The sequence below is a fragment of the Sander vitreus genome, chromosome 22, assembly GCF_031162955.1.
Source record: "Sander vitreus isolate 19-12246 chromosome 22, sanVit1, whole genome shotgun sequence".
Classification (NCBI taxonomy): domain Eukaryota; kingdom Metazoa; phylum Chordata; class Actinopteri; order Perciformes; family Percidae; genus Sander; species Sander vitreus.
In genome coordinates, this window is record NC_135876.1 from 5,986,017 (window position 1) to 6,001,429 (window position 15,413).

Consider the following 15,413-nt stretch of genomic DNA (forward strand, 5'->3'; position numbering starts at 1 on the left):
TAGAAGAAACAATGACCAACCTTATGCCCTTATCAGCCAGGTGCTAAACAAGATAAACATTAAACGTTTTGCTTCTATAGAGGGTTTTCACAGCGTGTCATCAGGCGCGTCATCAGACCCGAAGTCGCCATGTTGGAGGTACTCCGCATCACAACAAAGCACAGGCACTGAAGTAGATCCCGAACGGCGTTAAGGAAAATGGTTAATTATTGCCGTGTTTTAGGTTGTACCAATAGGTCAGACCGAGAAAAACATTTGGAATATTATCGACTTCCAAAAGTTATTAAAAACCAGGGAGAGGAATGCCAGAAGTTATCAGAGGAAAGGAGGCGCTTGTGGTTGGCAAAGCTCAACCAGGATCTACGAGGGAAAACTCTGTCTTGTTCGGTCTTTGAAATGAAAAAAAAAAAACTATTGAGAGTCACTTGGCTACACCTTGAGTATCACAATGATATCATACAGTTAAGGTTAGGTTGATTAAAGACGTTATTGCATTACTTACTTTGGCCTTCACAACACAGCGGTCGTTAATGACTTGGTACTGCATTTCCCTCACCCATCCACACACCATCTGGTTATAAGCCTCCAAACTTTTGTAGGATTTAAGGTCTTCCGCTGTGTATGGGGTCGGCGAAAAAAACAGGTAGTTGACTATATCGGTATATGCAACTGAAGGAAGAATCACCGGGTCACCATGGAGCCAAGAAGAGGGAGCCAACTTGTAGGGCTCTGCCCCGCCAGTAAACTGTAATTTCTCAAAATATCGCGCCTTTTTTTGTGGTCCAAGTCCTTCCATGCCTTTGCATCTTGGACACGTTTTGATGAAATTTTCTGTTGTTTAGACATAAAGTATTAAAGTATCCAAAGTGCACAATACTCCATTACTCCATTCAGTTGTTTACACCGAGTGCCTCCAATATGGCCGCGCATATAGGTTACCACCCAGAACGTGACGTCGGTGAAAACCCTCTATGAGCTGCACACCTTGCCCGCTTCTGGGATCAACTATATACTTCCATTTTCAATCTTTTCAAAATAAAGCGCTAATGCTGGAAACTGCTATGGATTATTAAATGAGTGGAACGAAATAATATGTGGGTCACTTAGAGCTAGCTTGGCTGTTATGTTAGCTCTAACATAAGTTAATGGCAGAAAAATCTGCCAGAGAACAGGGTCATTTTGGTTACCTAAAGCTAGCTAGCGCTTTTATTTGGAAACCGGACGTATTATAAGCGGGCTGCGGCCGCGGGCAACATGTGCTGCTGATACTCTGCCAAAGAAAGCATGGTGTAGGCTTATCTTGTTTATCATCTGGCTGATAAGGGCACAAGGTTTGTCAGTGTTTCCTCTAATATCGTTTGTATTTTGAGTCACTTTATGATATGCTGTTTAAGAGTTTTACGGACTTGGAGATGAGTATGTGCAAGTAAAGCTAGCATGTCAACATATTAGCCTGCAGTTAATTAACAGGCTTATGAGCCTAGATCAGTGTTTCTCAAATGGGGGTATGTGAACCCCTAGGGGTACTTTGGAGGACTGCAGTATGGGGTGCCGAATGTAAAAGTTTGGTTACAATTTTTTAGCTGATACATTTTCAACATTTAGCTCACTTTCCTCACATTTAGCGCATTTTCCTCACATTTGAGACAGAAATTTTATATATATAAATGTATTATCTAAATGTAAATGTTAAATATATATCTAAATGTTAAATCTAAATGTTAAATTTATATCTAAATGTTATAACTAAATCTAAATGTTAAATATATATCTAAATGTTAAATTTATATCTAAATGTTAAATGTATATCTAAATGTTATATCTAAATGTTAAATTTATATCTAAATGTTAAATCTAAATGTTAAATTTATATCTAAATGTTATAACTAAATCTAAATGTTAAATATATATCTAAATGTTAAATCTAAATATTATATATAAATCTAAATCTTAAATATATATCTAAATGTTATATCTAAATGTGTCGCCAAGTGTAAAGCTAAATATTTAGAAAATATTCAAATCCCCAAGGAAACCACGCCCACTGCAGTGGCTTCAAATCGCGCTGCACCCAGTGATGCCCCAGCAAGGGATATCTCTGCTGTAGCCAGTGGGTACTTGGAAAGATTGTGGAGCAGCTTAACTAATCAAAATAATAATTGAATTATGATTGATTTAAAACAATATAATAGCTAAAACAACTCAACACATATGTTAAAACATATAGCGAAGTAATCAATGGTAGAAAAAATTTGCTAAAAGTGGCCTACTGACTTAGCTAACAGTTGAAATGATTAGCTAAAAGTAATGGATGACTTTTGAAACATTAACCACACTTCAAGTAAAAGGTCTAGTTCGTAGAATTTCTGACCAAACCAACCTAAATGTTTACAGTTCAATTGCATGAAAATGTAAGAATATTCACTTTAATATGATAAATAGTGTGAACACATTGGGAATTGATAGGGCGGGGTATGTGAGTTTATATGACAGGGCTGTGGGGGGAACCTCAGACCAGAAGGGTTGGAAAGCACTGATCTACAGTCTTTTATATTATTGACCGACCGGTATATTACAGACATGCCTTAATAGTTGTGTTAATCACAATACCGTTATTTGAATTACATATCTCCGTGTGTGACTAACGTCATCCTTCCCAAGCAATCTAACATTAGCCCAGCATGGATAAAGTCCAGCTATGCATCCAAAATATTCATCCGAACACAACTAAAATGTCACAATCCAGCCACTTGTAAGAAGTTTGTAATACTGGTTACATAGCTAGTTATCGTGTTTTATTAACCTTAATTCTGTTTGCCAAGCCTATATTTTATTGGCTTGCAAAGTAGCTATCCGTTGCTAACGCTAACGTTAGCTAGCTAATTTATGTCAAAAAGCAGTAGCTAACTAATGCTGCCAAGATATGGTTTCATTGTAAGACAGTGTAAACACATGACAACACTTGACGAGTCTTAAAACACCTCTCTGGTCTCTAGTGAAGTCATATCTTGGCAGTAGTTAGCTAACGTTTCTGCTTTTTCAGATAAATTAGCGTTAGCAACGGATAGCTCCTTCGCAAGCTAATATAGCAACATAATTCAGGTTAATAAATTACGGTAATGTAACCAAAGTATTGAAAACTACTTATATGTGGCTATAGTGTGACAGGCCTACTGCTGTTCAGTCTCGTATTGCGAGACCTAGCTAGCTAACTTAGCTAGTTACAGTGCTGCGAGGCCTGTTCAGATGACATGTCGGCTGCAGTGTGTGAGCTAGATTGCTTGTGAAGGATGAGACAAACTAACGTTAAACACACAAGGAGATATGAGTCAAACAAAACAACGGCATTATAGTACACACAAATATTAAGACATTTCTAAGTCAATAATACAAAATACTGACCGAAATGTGTTTTAATCCAGTAACCTTAGTCGAACAGCTCCACTGTAGTCAACAACAGGTGTTGACTGAAAATTGCGATGCAGCGCGATTTGAAGCCACTGCAGTGGGCGTGGTTTCCTTGGGGATTTGAATATTTTCTAAATATTTAGCTTTACACTTGGCGACACATTTAGATATAACATTTAGATTTAACATTTAACATTTAGATATATATTTAAGATTTAGATATAATATTTAGATATATATTTAAGATTTAGATATAAATTTAACATTTAGATTTAGATATAACATTTAGATATAAATTTAACATTTAGATTTAACATTTTTATATATATATATATATATATATATATATATATATATAATTTCTGTCTCAAATGTGAGGAAAATGCACTAAATGTTGAAAATGTATCAGCTAAAAGATTTTAACCGAACTTTGACATTCGGCACCCCATACTGCAGGGGGTACGTGAGATATTTAACAAAATGTTTAATAGTTACAAGACTCTTGTCCAGAACATTGTTCCTCTTTATGTAGACATTTTTTTTTTCCTACCAAAAATGTGACATTCTCGCTTTTTTCTTCTTATGTTACTGTTTTGAAGTTTTTGATACTATTTTGACCTATTCTTGCCTTATTTCCTTCCTTCTTTCTACCATCTTTTTCCAAGTTTTTGTCTTTTTTACAGTTTTTGTCTCCTTTTCTCATTAGCATTTAAATGTTTTTTTCAGTTATAAGGCTGTTGTTTAGTAAATATATCGCTGATCCTTGGCGTCGAAAGGAGCCAGTTGAGGTGGTTCGGGCATCTGGTAAGGATGCCCCCTGGGCGCCTCCCTAGGGAGGTGTTCCAGGCACGTCCAGCTGGGTGGAGGCCCCGGGGAAGACCCAGGACTAGGTGGAGGGATTATATCTCCAACCTGGCCTGGGAACGCCTCGGGATCCCCCAGTCGGAGCTGGTTAATGTGGCTCAGGAAAGGGAAGTTTGGGGTCCCCTGCTGGAGCTGCTACCCCCACGACCCGACCCCGGATAAGCGGACGAAGATGGATGGATCGCTGCCAGCGCTGTACTGTTCCTCTTTATATAGAGGATATATGGATATATATCCTCCTATATATGGATTTGTTTCTACCGAAAATGATTAGTGCTGGTCAGGCGGTACTTGGCTTAAAGAAACAATTCAAAAGGGGTACATTATTGAAAAAAAGTTTGAGAACCACTGATCTAGATAATGGCTAATCATGATCGGCAAGGTAGAGTGTATACCATTACCATTAAGGCTGCCCTATCATGTTTTGTTGTCATTTGAGTATACAATATGTGTAAAGATCTGACGTTGATCTAGTGAACGATCAATCCTTACATCCGTAGCTTTTGCATGCATTTAAAAGAAATAATATATCCTACTTGGTTTGTTAGGTCAAGAGAGGAAAACTATCCAGAAAACATGACAGTGAAGATGACAAGAGTGGGAAAATGTCCAGTGTAATCTCCATACAGGACTCACACTGTTATAGCTCTGAGTCTTCAGTTTAAAGAAAGATGAGAACTGACTCAGAGAGTCAAACTCAGAATCTTGTAAATGAAAACCTTGTTTACATTTTGAATATGTGTGCATAACAGAAGGTTGTCACAAAGATTTTATTTCACATTGACAATGTTTCACTAATGTTTAAAAGCTGTGTGAATGTTTAATGTAATGCTTATTCAGCACTCATGCATTTATCAAGTGTTAGTTAAGGTGTATATGTTTTCAACTTTACAATAAGGCTCGCATTAATGACTGTTTAGTTATGGTTTAGTAATGCTTATTCAGTATTATTATACATTAATCAAGTGTTAGTTAAGTGTTATAAACAGTCAAGGCTTGTTACTGCATTAACTAATGGTAAAATAGACACCTTAGTTAACTGTGATTAACGGTTAGTTAAGGCATTAACTAATGGTAAATAATGCATCAATGAATTGAGCTGTAGTAATTTTTGTGGATTTGGTTTCATCCACAGGTCAGCAAGTAGCACTCTCCAAAATACTGCTTTGCCTGAGTGGGTAGCATGCTAGCTGGTAGCATCAACCTGAGTCACGTTAATTAGCTCGTAGGTGGTAGCTCAAGCTTGACGTGCTTCGGTGATATTTTAATTTGGCTTTACACAATGTGTATATGGCTTTCAACTTGTCTACTGAGCCATCCGGGAGTTTTGGAAAATAAAAAGCCATTCAGAACTGTGTTGCTGCTGTCTTTCTCCATCATGTCTGCAGCCTGCAGCAGGAGGAAGTAGCTTGATGATAAGTAACGGTGCGGCAAAGGGTCAAAATAGTAGCCTGTTAGGCACGACGCGAAGCCGAGTGAAGTGTAAAATAAATTAATAAATGCCAGCATGCGCTTAAAAAAAATGAACGCGTTATGATCGGCCCTTAATCGCATCGCGATTAACGCGTTAATGCTGACCGCCCTATTATTAATGCATTAACTAATGCTAATTAATGTACCCTTATTGTAAAGTGTTACCTATGCTTCTAATGTAGCGAAAACCTGATGATTTTACACTTTAAAGGAATAGTTTTCTCTCTTATTTGCTTTATTGCCAACAGTAAGTTGAGAAGATTGATCCCACTGTCATGTCTATATATAATTTGTGGATGTAGAGCCAAGAGGCGATTAGTTTAGCTTAGATAAGCATAAAGAACGGCACTTCTAACATTGTGGTTTTATGAACTTGTTTCTGTTTGTGCTGGTACACGGCTGTGTCTCATTCTGCATACTCAGTCAGTGTCAGTACACTGCTAATGTGCTCTGACCACTTACTGCCGTAGTGCCCACTTTCGATGGTTAGTATTATCCCAAAAGGAACACTTATGTTAAAATACTTACCGGAAATGATGAGCGTGACGAAAGCGACGAACGCAACACATGTGAACGCGATTTTCAAGCCTGCCAAAAATACGAGCTTTCCTGTTTGCAAATGAGTAGCAGTCGCTCGGCTCGCCGCCTCTCAAAATCTGACGAAAATCTTTTAAACTGACCTTTGTCGATCAAAAAACAAAACAGATTCAGCAACTCTATGGCCTATTTCTCACTTAAAATGTTTTCAGAAACACGTTTCGGTGAACTATTTTCATAAAATGCGAGATTGTATTCCGAACAAGCCGCCATTATGGTTGGTTTTGAAATTCGAGAGCAGCCAGACCCATGTGACACGTTCGTCCAATCAGCTGCCGGTCAAGGGTCCTGGTCCCTCCCCTTCCGCTTTGTAGTCAAGATGGTGCCTGTTTAGTGCGAGTAGGGTCCATCGTTCCACACTGAACTTTTTGACCGTTTTTAGGGAGTCATCCGGGTACTTTTTGTGTTATCTACACTATATACTTAAAACTAAGTGTTTGAAGTGTGCAGGTAGGCGGTTTGAGACACCTTTTCTTTTTTACTTTGGAGAGAGACAGAGTAGTTGTTTCCCCATGCTTTGTCTGGATGCTAAGCTAAGCTAATACCTTATGGCTCAGGCTCCATACTGAACGTGCAGACATGAGAGTGGTATCCATCTTCTCATTTAACTCTAATAAGCACATTTCTCACATCACTATTCCTATAACTTTGTGTTTTGAACAATTGGCCTAAATACTGTACAACTTTTTTCTCATACACTAGCTGTATGTCCAGCTCAGGTTGCATTACCCAAATGTCTTTTGTTTGTTTATTCTACCTTTTCCACCTACTATAAAATGTATGTATTTGATTTGTGTCCATTTGAATTAATGAGTGTTTATGCTTCTCAGTAATATCACGCATTTTAAAGAAACTTTAACACCCGTCACCCCTTTACTTTGCCCCTAGTCTTTTATTAAATTTAGTTTCACATTTAGCAACCTTTTATATATTATTTTCTTGTTCACCTCTTCATGTCTTGTTCTGCCCCTCTGCCATCTATTTTATTGATCAGTATCAGATTTGTACAGTCTCCAGAAAATATATTTAATTTCTTGCTGTAAATGAAATGCTGTTTCAAACATTATTCTTGATAACTGCTACATTTTATATTAAAGAAAATCCAACTAAAACTTGTATTTCCATTGTAAAATGAACTGTCAATGTATTCAACTGGGCAAAGATTGAGAGCTATACGGAAGAGGATTAGGGCCACATGTGAAAACAACAACCACAACCTGAAACTTAATGGCTCTTACCTTCTTCATCATCTCTCTCATTCCCTTCAGCCTCCTCATTTTCTTTGTCTTTGTCTTAATTTATTGTGAATGGGTTGCAACAGCGTACTTGACCTCCTTCACACATGCAATAGTCAAAGCAACTGAGACTTGCAGCATGGCAGCTGCAATTTCTTTGGCTGCAGGCTTTCAATGCGCTGCAGCTGGTGACCTAAAGCAAATCACCTGGAGCCGTTGCTTGGGCAGATAAAGCGGACAACTTCCCACCCAAATTTAGTGATGTCTCTAGCCTTTGCAGGTGGCTCCTCTGATCTGCAGCTTCCCAAAACATGACCTGGAGATGAGCATGCAGTATGTGCAGAGACACCCTGTTTAGTGAAGTGGTGCAAAGATGGTAAACTAAAGCCATACGTCCTGAAAATGGCCATGCCAGTTTTCCCTAGCCAAAAGTGTTTTTTTGGAGTGTTTTTCACCCCTTTCCTGACAAGTTAGCAACCAATGGATACCTTAGGTTGTCTAGTTTTATATGATACCAATATCTTTACTCTAGCTTTAAAACGCAGCCGGCTACACCCTTTTTAAAGACAGTAATGTCGGCAGAGATCGCCGGCGGCCCTGTGGGTCTGTTTCGGTTAAAAGATTGATCTCAGGATTTTATAAATCAATTTCGGATTATTCAAATGAAGATCGATTTGAATGCGAAAATTAAGGTTAAATTATGCTTTCATTTATAATTCTACCTAAGCTCTTTATGTTGGCTAACCAACTATAAGCAAATATTAAGAAACACAAGCTTGTTCTAATGATCACGTAAGGCTAGCTAACTTTAGCTAGGTGGCTTAAGCTAGGCTAACTAACATAGCTACAGATTTATTCAACAGTTACATACCTCATCCTGAGCGCTTTTTTTTCCTCCTGTAGTTTTTTCTTTTCCCACTTCAGTTACAGATGGACATTTCCTTTTTGGAGGTGTTACTATCATTATTCATCATGGGAATTTGTTGGGCATTGTAAGGGAAAGTTTGCAAATTAGCACACATTTAATTAGAGAATGCCTCATTTGCATATTTAAACTTAAACTTTCAGAAAACTTGTAATACAATTGTTTTGTCTTAATGTAACTTATCAACTGGGGAAGTTGATATCTATTATTGTTTTACCCTATTCACCTACAGTGTTTAGTGCCTTAATTAGCTTATTATGCTAATTACTGAAATTGCCCAAAGTGCAACTTTTAGCAACCAAGCTTAATTTGATCCACTAGGCCTATAGATGATATTTCAATCATAAAAGTTCTTAGGAAACAACATTTCTGGGTTTCATATGGGCTGTATAGGGGTTTCCAGTAGACTAAAGGGCCTGACTACTGCTGAAACCGACAGAGCAGTGCAACCCAATTGAACCCCAGTGTCCTGCTACAGCTGTGTGCCAAATTACTAACTCAGATGTCACTGAACCTTTGAAAACAGAGGCTCTGTGAATGGGGGAGTCGGCGGGGGTGGTAAAAGGGGGCTCTTGAGAAATCCAGCCTCCAACCACTGGAGGATTCAACGGACCTTCGCTTGATGAAATTCCAAAAAAATCCCCCACCAATCCAAATCAGGATGCCGAACCTTCACATTTCCTCTTTTACATAGTGTTCACTTTGATGGCTATGTGGAGCATGGAGAATTCCAAGCCAAGACGGATAAGGTCGCAATGAGTTGCAGGAGGAGGAGGTGGCAGGGAAGGTCACTCACTCAGGCCGAAGGGAGGAGCAAGTTATTCCACGGCTTGCTCTCGCTTCATGTCTTTTTCGCTCTCTGTCTGTCTTCTTAACTAGGATAACAGAGTGACGGGGGGAGACTCAAAGGCTGCCAGCTGTACGTAAGGGAAGATGGTGTTGTCCCATCATGCCCTCTGACATAAGGCAGGTTGAGTGAGTGAGTAGGTGAGTGAGAAAGGTTTTCCCCTTCAAGCTTAATGATCCATGTTTAACACAAGACCAACACCAGCCTGCGTTGTCCTGGGTAGTTGGGGGGATGAGGGAATGCTTGGACAGGGGCATTCTGGCATAGACATTCTGAAGGTTTTAAGTGAGTGTAAATCGACCATTTCCTCTCACATCGTAATGGCAAAGGCGAACCCGTGCTCTTGACCTTTTTACCAAGTATCTCATGAGTTAAGGTGTCCCTGTATCAGACTTGAAGGAGTCAATGTAGTTGGTGCCGCTCTTTCCTCTACAGTATTTTAGGTTTGAGTATTTTTCACTCCACGGTTCAACGCATTATACTCAAGTTTGTCTTCACCTACTATCTCAACCACTGTAAGGGTTTCTATGTGTTGACTCTATCTGACTTAGGGTCAAGCTATGTTTTGTTAGGACTCCAATTGCCCTAGAAGGGAGTGATGCTCGACGGACTCCCAAGACCTGTTTCTATAACAAACGATGAGCGCCTGATTTATTGTCATCGAAGGTAGTGACGGACATGCTGTTTTGATTCTTGGTTCCTTGACGGGTCATCAGCCTGCGCCTTAAGGAACCCACACCATTGTCAGAGGGATGGGAGCCCGGATGCTGTTCTTTATTCCGTTTCAACTGGGGACAACAGAAACACATGTTCGCAGATTAGGTTTCCCCTGACTGGATAACGACAGGAATTGGCCACATATGCCAAGGTACTTTAGCTGAGTTATGATGTAAAACTGAAAAAATACTAGGTGTGTGTACATTTGGGTCTGTGTATTTGATGAATAAAATGGAGCAATGAATGGCATTGCCCTACGGTAAGTAGTAGCAAAAACAAGAGACGCTCTCATACAGTAAATCTTTATAATTTTATAAAAGTCTGCCTGCAGCCCCTGACTGATTTAAGATAACAAATCCCTCGTCCTCTCTATTCATCTTTCTCTGTCATCTCTTGAAGAGTGAGCTGCCATGTGAGTAAAGGCCAAGCGATGGCTTCCCCAGCTCAGACATGAACACTGGCGCTCACCAAATCAAAGACCCGCTGTCCGGCTTCGTGCCGACGACGATAATAGATTAACAGTTAGGAATCTGAGGATTTATAGAAAGCAAAGTTCAGCTTTTATCTCAGATTCCAGGGATTAATGTTGCAGTAAGGTCTCATAAATTACTCTCTTTCTTGCATTTTGATGTATTTATTTTCATGTCCATAAATCCATGCATTAACTGAATCCTTTGTTAAGAAGATGAGGGCCAGACAAGCAGGGCAGAGGCAGGAAATGTGGGCCGGGTAGACGAACAAGGGGGATTAAGTTGTGGAGAAGTCAGAAACCCAGTCCTCTTCTCAGCCCAGTGACATATCAAAGGGGTTCCTACTATGTCCTCCTGACACATTTCGGAAACCATTTAAGTGAAATGTCTATGTCTCGCATTACGATATACGCTGCAAATATTTTTGATTTACTGCATTAAAATTACAGTATCGGGGTATCCTGAATGCTGCTCAATGTGATAAATCCTGCCTGTGTAACAAGACAGAAGAAGGTAGGCAGGGTAAGGAGGAGGGGGACCTAGGCTCTTGCTGAGCTTTCTCATCTTTTTCATATGCGCTCGTCCTGAAGGAGCTTTTCTTTTTGAGTATCTGGATTCTCTTTCTCCGGCGTTCCGCTATCCTGCATTTGCCCAGCCTTTCATGTGGTGACTCAGTCCATCACCATGGCTTTACAGTAGGAGCCAGCCAGCGATGCCACTCTGTTTTCCTCATCCCCGGGTAAATGCCCTTGACCATAGGGAAACTGTTCTATAGACTAATGGGGCTTCAGGCCAGGAGCTTCCGCCCACCCTGGCTCCGCAGCCTAATTAGCCTCACCATTACCTCATGTCTGTAGGCAAAGGTCTTCAGAGCATGTTACCTTGAGCTGTAAATCTTAATTACAGGACTTTAGGAACTGGAGGGTGGGGAGTGGGGATTGAACAGGAGATGCCCTTCATTCCTCCCTGGCCTGAGAACACCTTTTCACCCTGATGAGAATGTGTAGAAATCATAACAACATGCTCAGTCTAATAGCCATAGTGCAGTTGATCATTAATGCAGGGTGGCGTATGTATACACTGCCTGCTGGGGCTGCACAGGTTAACTCGTGTGTGTGTGTGTGTGTGTGTGTGTGTGCGTTTAAAAAAACGAAACCAAAGGTTAAAAGTTCACAGTGGAGGGTCCACGTTGCTGAAAATTCCTCTGACACATGTGGAGCTAAAGCAGGGTACACGGGCCGAGGTTGCACAAAGGCATTGACTATGTTAGAGGACTTCAGAGCTGTCCACCTGTATTTTCTTAAACTTTCACTGCGGCCTTCCCCCGAGTCTTGTTGGCCTCTATCGAAGCAGTTTTAATTACACAGATTCTGAACTGTCATCTTGAAAGTTGGAGCACTCTGGAGGTCAGGACCTTCCTTGGTGTGCTACAAATTAGTCACAACACTGCCATGATTTCCCCTAGTTAGGGTGAGTGAGAAAGGCAAAAAATATCACCTGCTTTCCAAATGTGTGTGTTTTCATTGCAATGGATGTATTTTCCTTATACTGTAGGTTTCCAGCAACACTGTCATTTGAACGACTTTGTGCACCTTTGTAAAAACCCAATACATGCAAATGTAAGTAGCAAAACAGTGTTTCTACATCTTCCAACCATACACCATTAAAATGGAATGTAGCAGTGCGTCCAGCTGGGGTATGAGAGCCCAGCAGCAGTAGCCATGCTGACCCTGTGTAATGACTGTAAGTGGATTACAAGGAGGCCCTGGTCACTGGTCATTAATATTGAGTCTGCTAGAGTTACCTCCATGTGGCAGCAGCTACACCACAGGGACTGAGACCAGGACCTCCGAGATACCTGAGAAGCTCATTTATCTGTGCAGGGCCTCAGATGAGCTGACAACCCTATGAAACTGAAAAGGACCACAGAAAGATTAAGAGAGATTAGTGGGGAGAATTTTTGTTTTTGGATGAAGGGTTGATTATTGAATGTAGTATAGCATTACCTGTGATGCCCTTACCACTATCAAACTGTAGCATTTTGTTCCATAAACAGTGCCCCATTTATCCTCTCATTTTACTTGGATCGTTGTGATCAATGGATTTGCTTGCAGGGTCTTGCAGGTAAATCCAAGTTCAGTTGAACTTTGGTGAACTTTGACAAACAATTTGCAATGTGGGTCAAGGGCAAGTTTTGAGGTAACAAAGTGCCAGTAGAGAGACTGAAAAAGTAAAAACTGCTCCATAAAAGATGCATGGTTTTATATATATAAATATATTATATATAAATACAGCTGTGTGAACTTACTGTACCGTTAGCCATAAGCTTGCAAACAACAGTGTTTGCTAGCTCTCAGAGCTATTGTGACCATGCTTGTGACTGGCTAACGCTAGCAGGTTCCCAGCTGACTAGCAGGTTAGCCGTTAGCTCACCAGCTATGGAAGTTCACCAATCAGCCTAGTCACTACGTTACCAAGCTTTTAGCACTGCCTATTTAAAAGTCATGCACAGACTTTCTGCAATTTTCAGGTGTAAGCCTTTACTCGGCATAATCAACAAAACATGCTCTAGCAGATACCTAAATCATATATATATATATATATATCGGAGACGGATATCTAAAAACACTGAACAAATAAGACTAACTGCACCTGCAGTTGATAATGGCACATTGGCATGAGCAGAGTAACAATTGGTGAACTTATTGTGGTATATTGAGGTTTTTACTCTTGTACAGTAAGTTATAGCTGCATGATATCATATCACCTCTACTTTATCCTACGCAAATGGCTGCCCTTGAGTGATATAAAATAGTATTTTTTTGTGATTTATTCTATATCTAGTACCTGGTAATTTGTGCAGGTATGCACTATGCAGCATCTTTGGCCTTTGCACAATAGTCCTGATATATATACATATATACATTAATATAACATGAAATACATGTGTGGTCTTGATGACATGTGAGCTAATAAGAGGAACATGTTGGATTGCCCATAGAAATGTGAAGACATAAGTTTGATTTCACATACTGTATTTCCACAAGGCTACATATCACATTATGAATCTCTGGATTAAAGAAAGCCGTGTTCGTGAATGCAACAAGCGCTTCCATGAAACCCTAGAGGTTGATAGAACGTATATCTTTTCCCTGATGTGGGTTCACGCTGCTCACAAAGACCTTGTAACAGACATCACGTTGTTATTGCCATGTTCTGGAAAACATGGCGACATGTTAGGAGCTCTTGGCATCTCTGTATCAACACAGTACGGGGCTGACAGGGGCTCAACCCGATCATGTATCACTCAGCTTGTTCCTAGAGCCTAAATGTTAAGGCCTTGTCCCTGAACCTACACACTCCACACACCATGTTTTGACACATTGTAATCCTTTTTTTTGGATGGCTAGGTATGAAGAAGAGCACAGGGTGGCTGCATAGACACTCACTGTGTGCTGTTTCTAATCAAGTACTTGCCCAGACTTGATGGCCTGCCCACCTGGGAGGTATAATGAGAACTCATATGATCCAAGGGAAGGATAAAAAACAAACAAAATCAGGGCTGAGAGGATTAAATGGGACCAAATGAAAGTAGGGAAAGAGACTTTCTTCTTTGCAAAGGAAGAATAACAATAAGCAGTGTGATTTTGTAATGGGTCATGTCCCTTTATGAGGTGTCGTAATTTCCAATAAAGAGCCATAGGTCCTGTGAAGAACTGGGCCTATGGATTTGCCAATATATTATGTGTCGAGCAGACAGGAGACCGGGACTACCAGGCCCCGTCTAGGCCAGACCTGGTGGATTGAGGATCTGTTTCACACAACACGTTAAACTGCCAAAGTGATTGTGACTCACATAAAAGAAACCATGTGACAGGGCCCTAAGACAAACAACCCATAAAACGGATCACCTTTGCCAAATAACAACAGTCAGTTTTACACTTTAAGTATGATGACTTTTGGAACTCTGAGGCGTTATTGAGAAAACGCAGCATGAGGTCAAAAATAGAAATGGCAGCCGAAAGGGGCATCTGACAAGTAAGGTGTCAGAAAAAGAAAGAGATGCTTTGGGCCTAGTTAGTCAAAATCCAGAGGCAGGAGAGCAGAAGGGAGTTCTTCCCAGCAGTCAGTTGGAGCCTGTGTGTCATGTGTTAGCAGGTGTTGATGGCGGGGAGTGGTGCTGCAGCAGTCTAGGGAGCAGTTGGGGTTTTGGCTGCAGACAATAGGCCGTAATGAGTGATACTCCGCAGGGGACAGTGCACAGCCAGCCAGAGGTTGAGAGAATGAAGCGCCCCTTTAACTGAAGCCATCTGAAAGGAGGAAATGCTCATAGCCTGGCACTCTGACCGCTCTGCAGCCCTCCAGAGAGGCTCCTGCCGCGAGGCAGAACCCAGCCCCCCCCTCAGCCTGTGCAACAGAGCAGCAGCGGAGCTCACACGCAGGCTGCAGACAGACTGATTAGTCCTCCAAGCTTTGTAATTAGACTACATTGTTAACATTGGAAAAGCACAGACTTTGACTTGTCTTTTCGTGGCTTGTTGAAAACCTGTACAGAAACATATTGTATTTCCAAACTATTTAAGCTTCAAAGTGGCGAGTGGGATATTCCCTAAGTGCAGCTGCCCTTTTCTTTGCTGGAGAGGCTACTGTTCGGGAACAATATGCAAGTGATAGTCATTACCTGATGCTCAAGCTATGCCTGTTGGATTATATATATTCCTGCTCCTGCAATGACTCCCCCAAGACTGTTGCTAAAGGCCTGTAAGAGGATGTGTCAGCCAAAATGTCGAGTTATAAAGGCTTTTAATGGTCCTGAAAATATGGTGTCATGTAAATAGTGCTCAAATAGGACTTTATGTCCAGATACTGGCAACAAC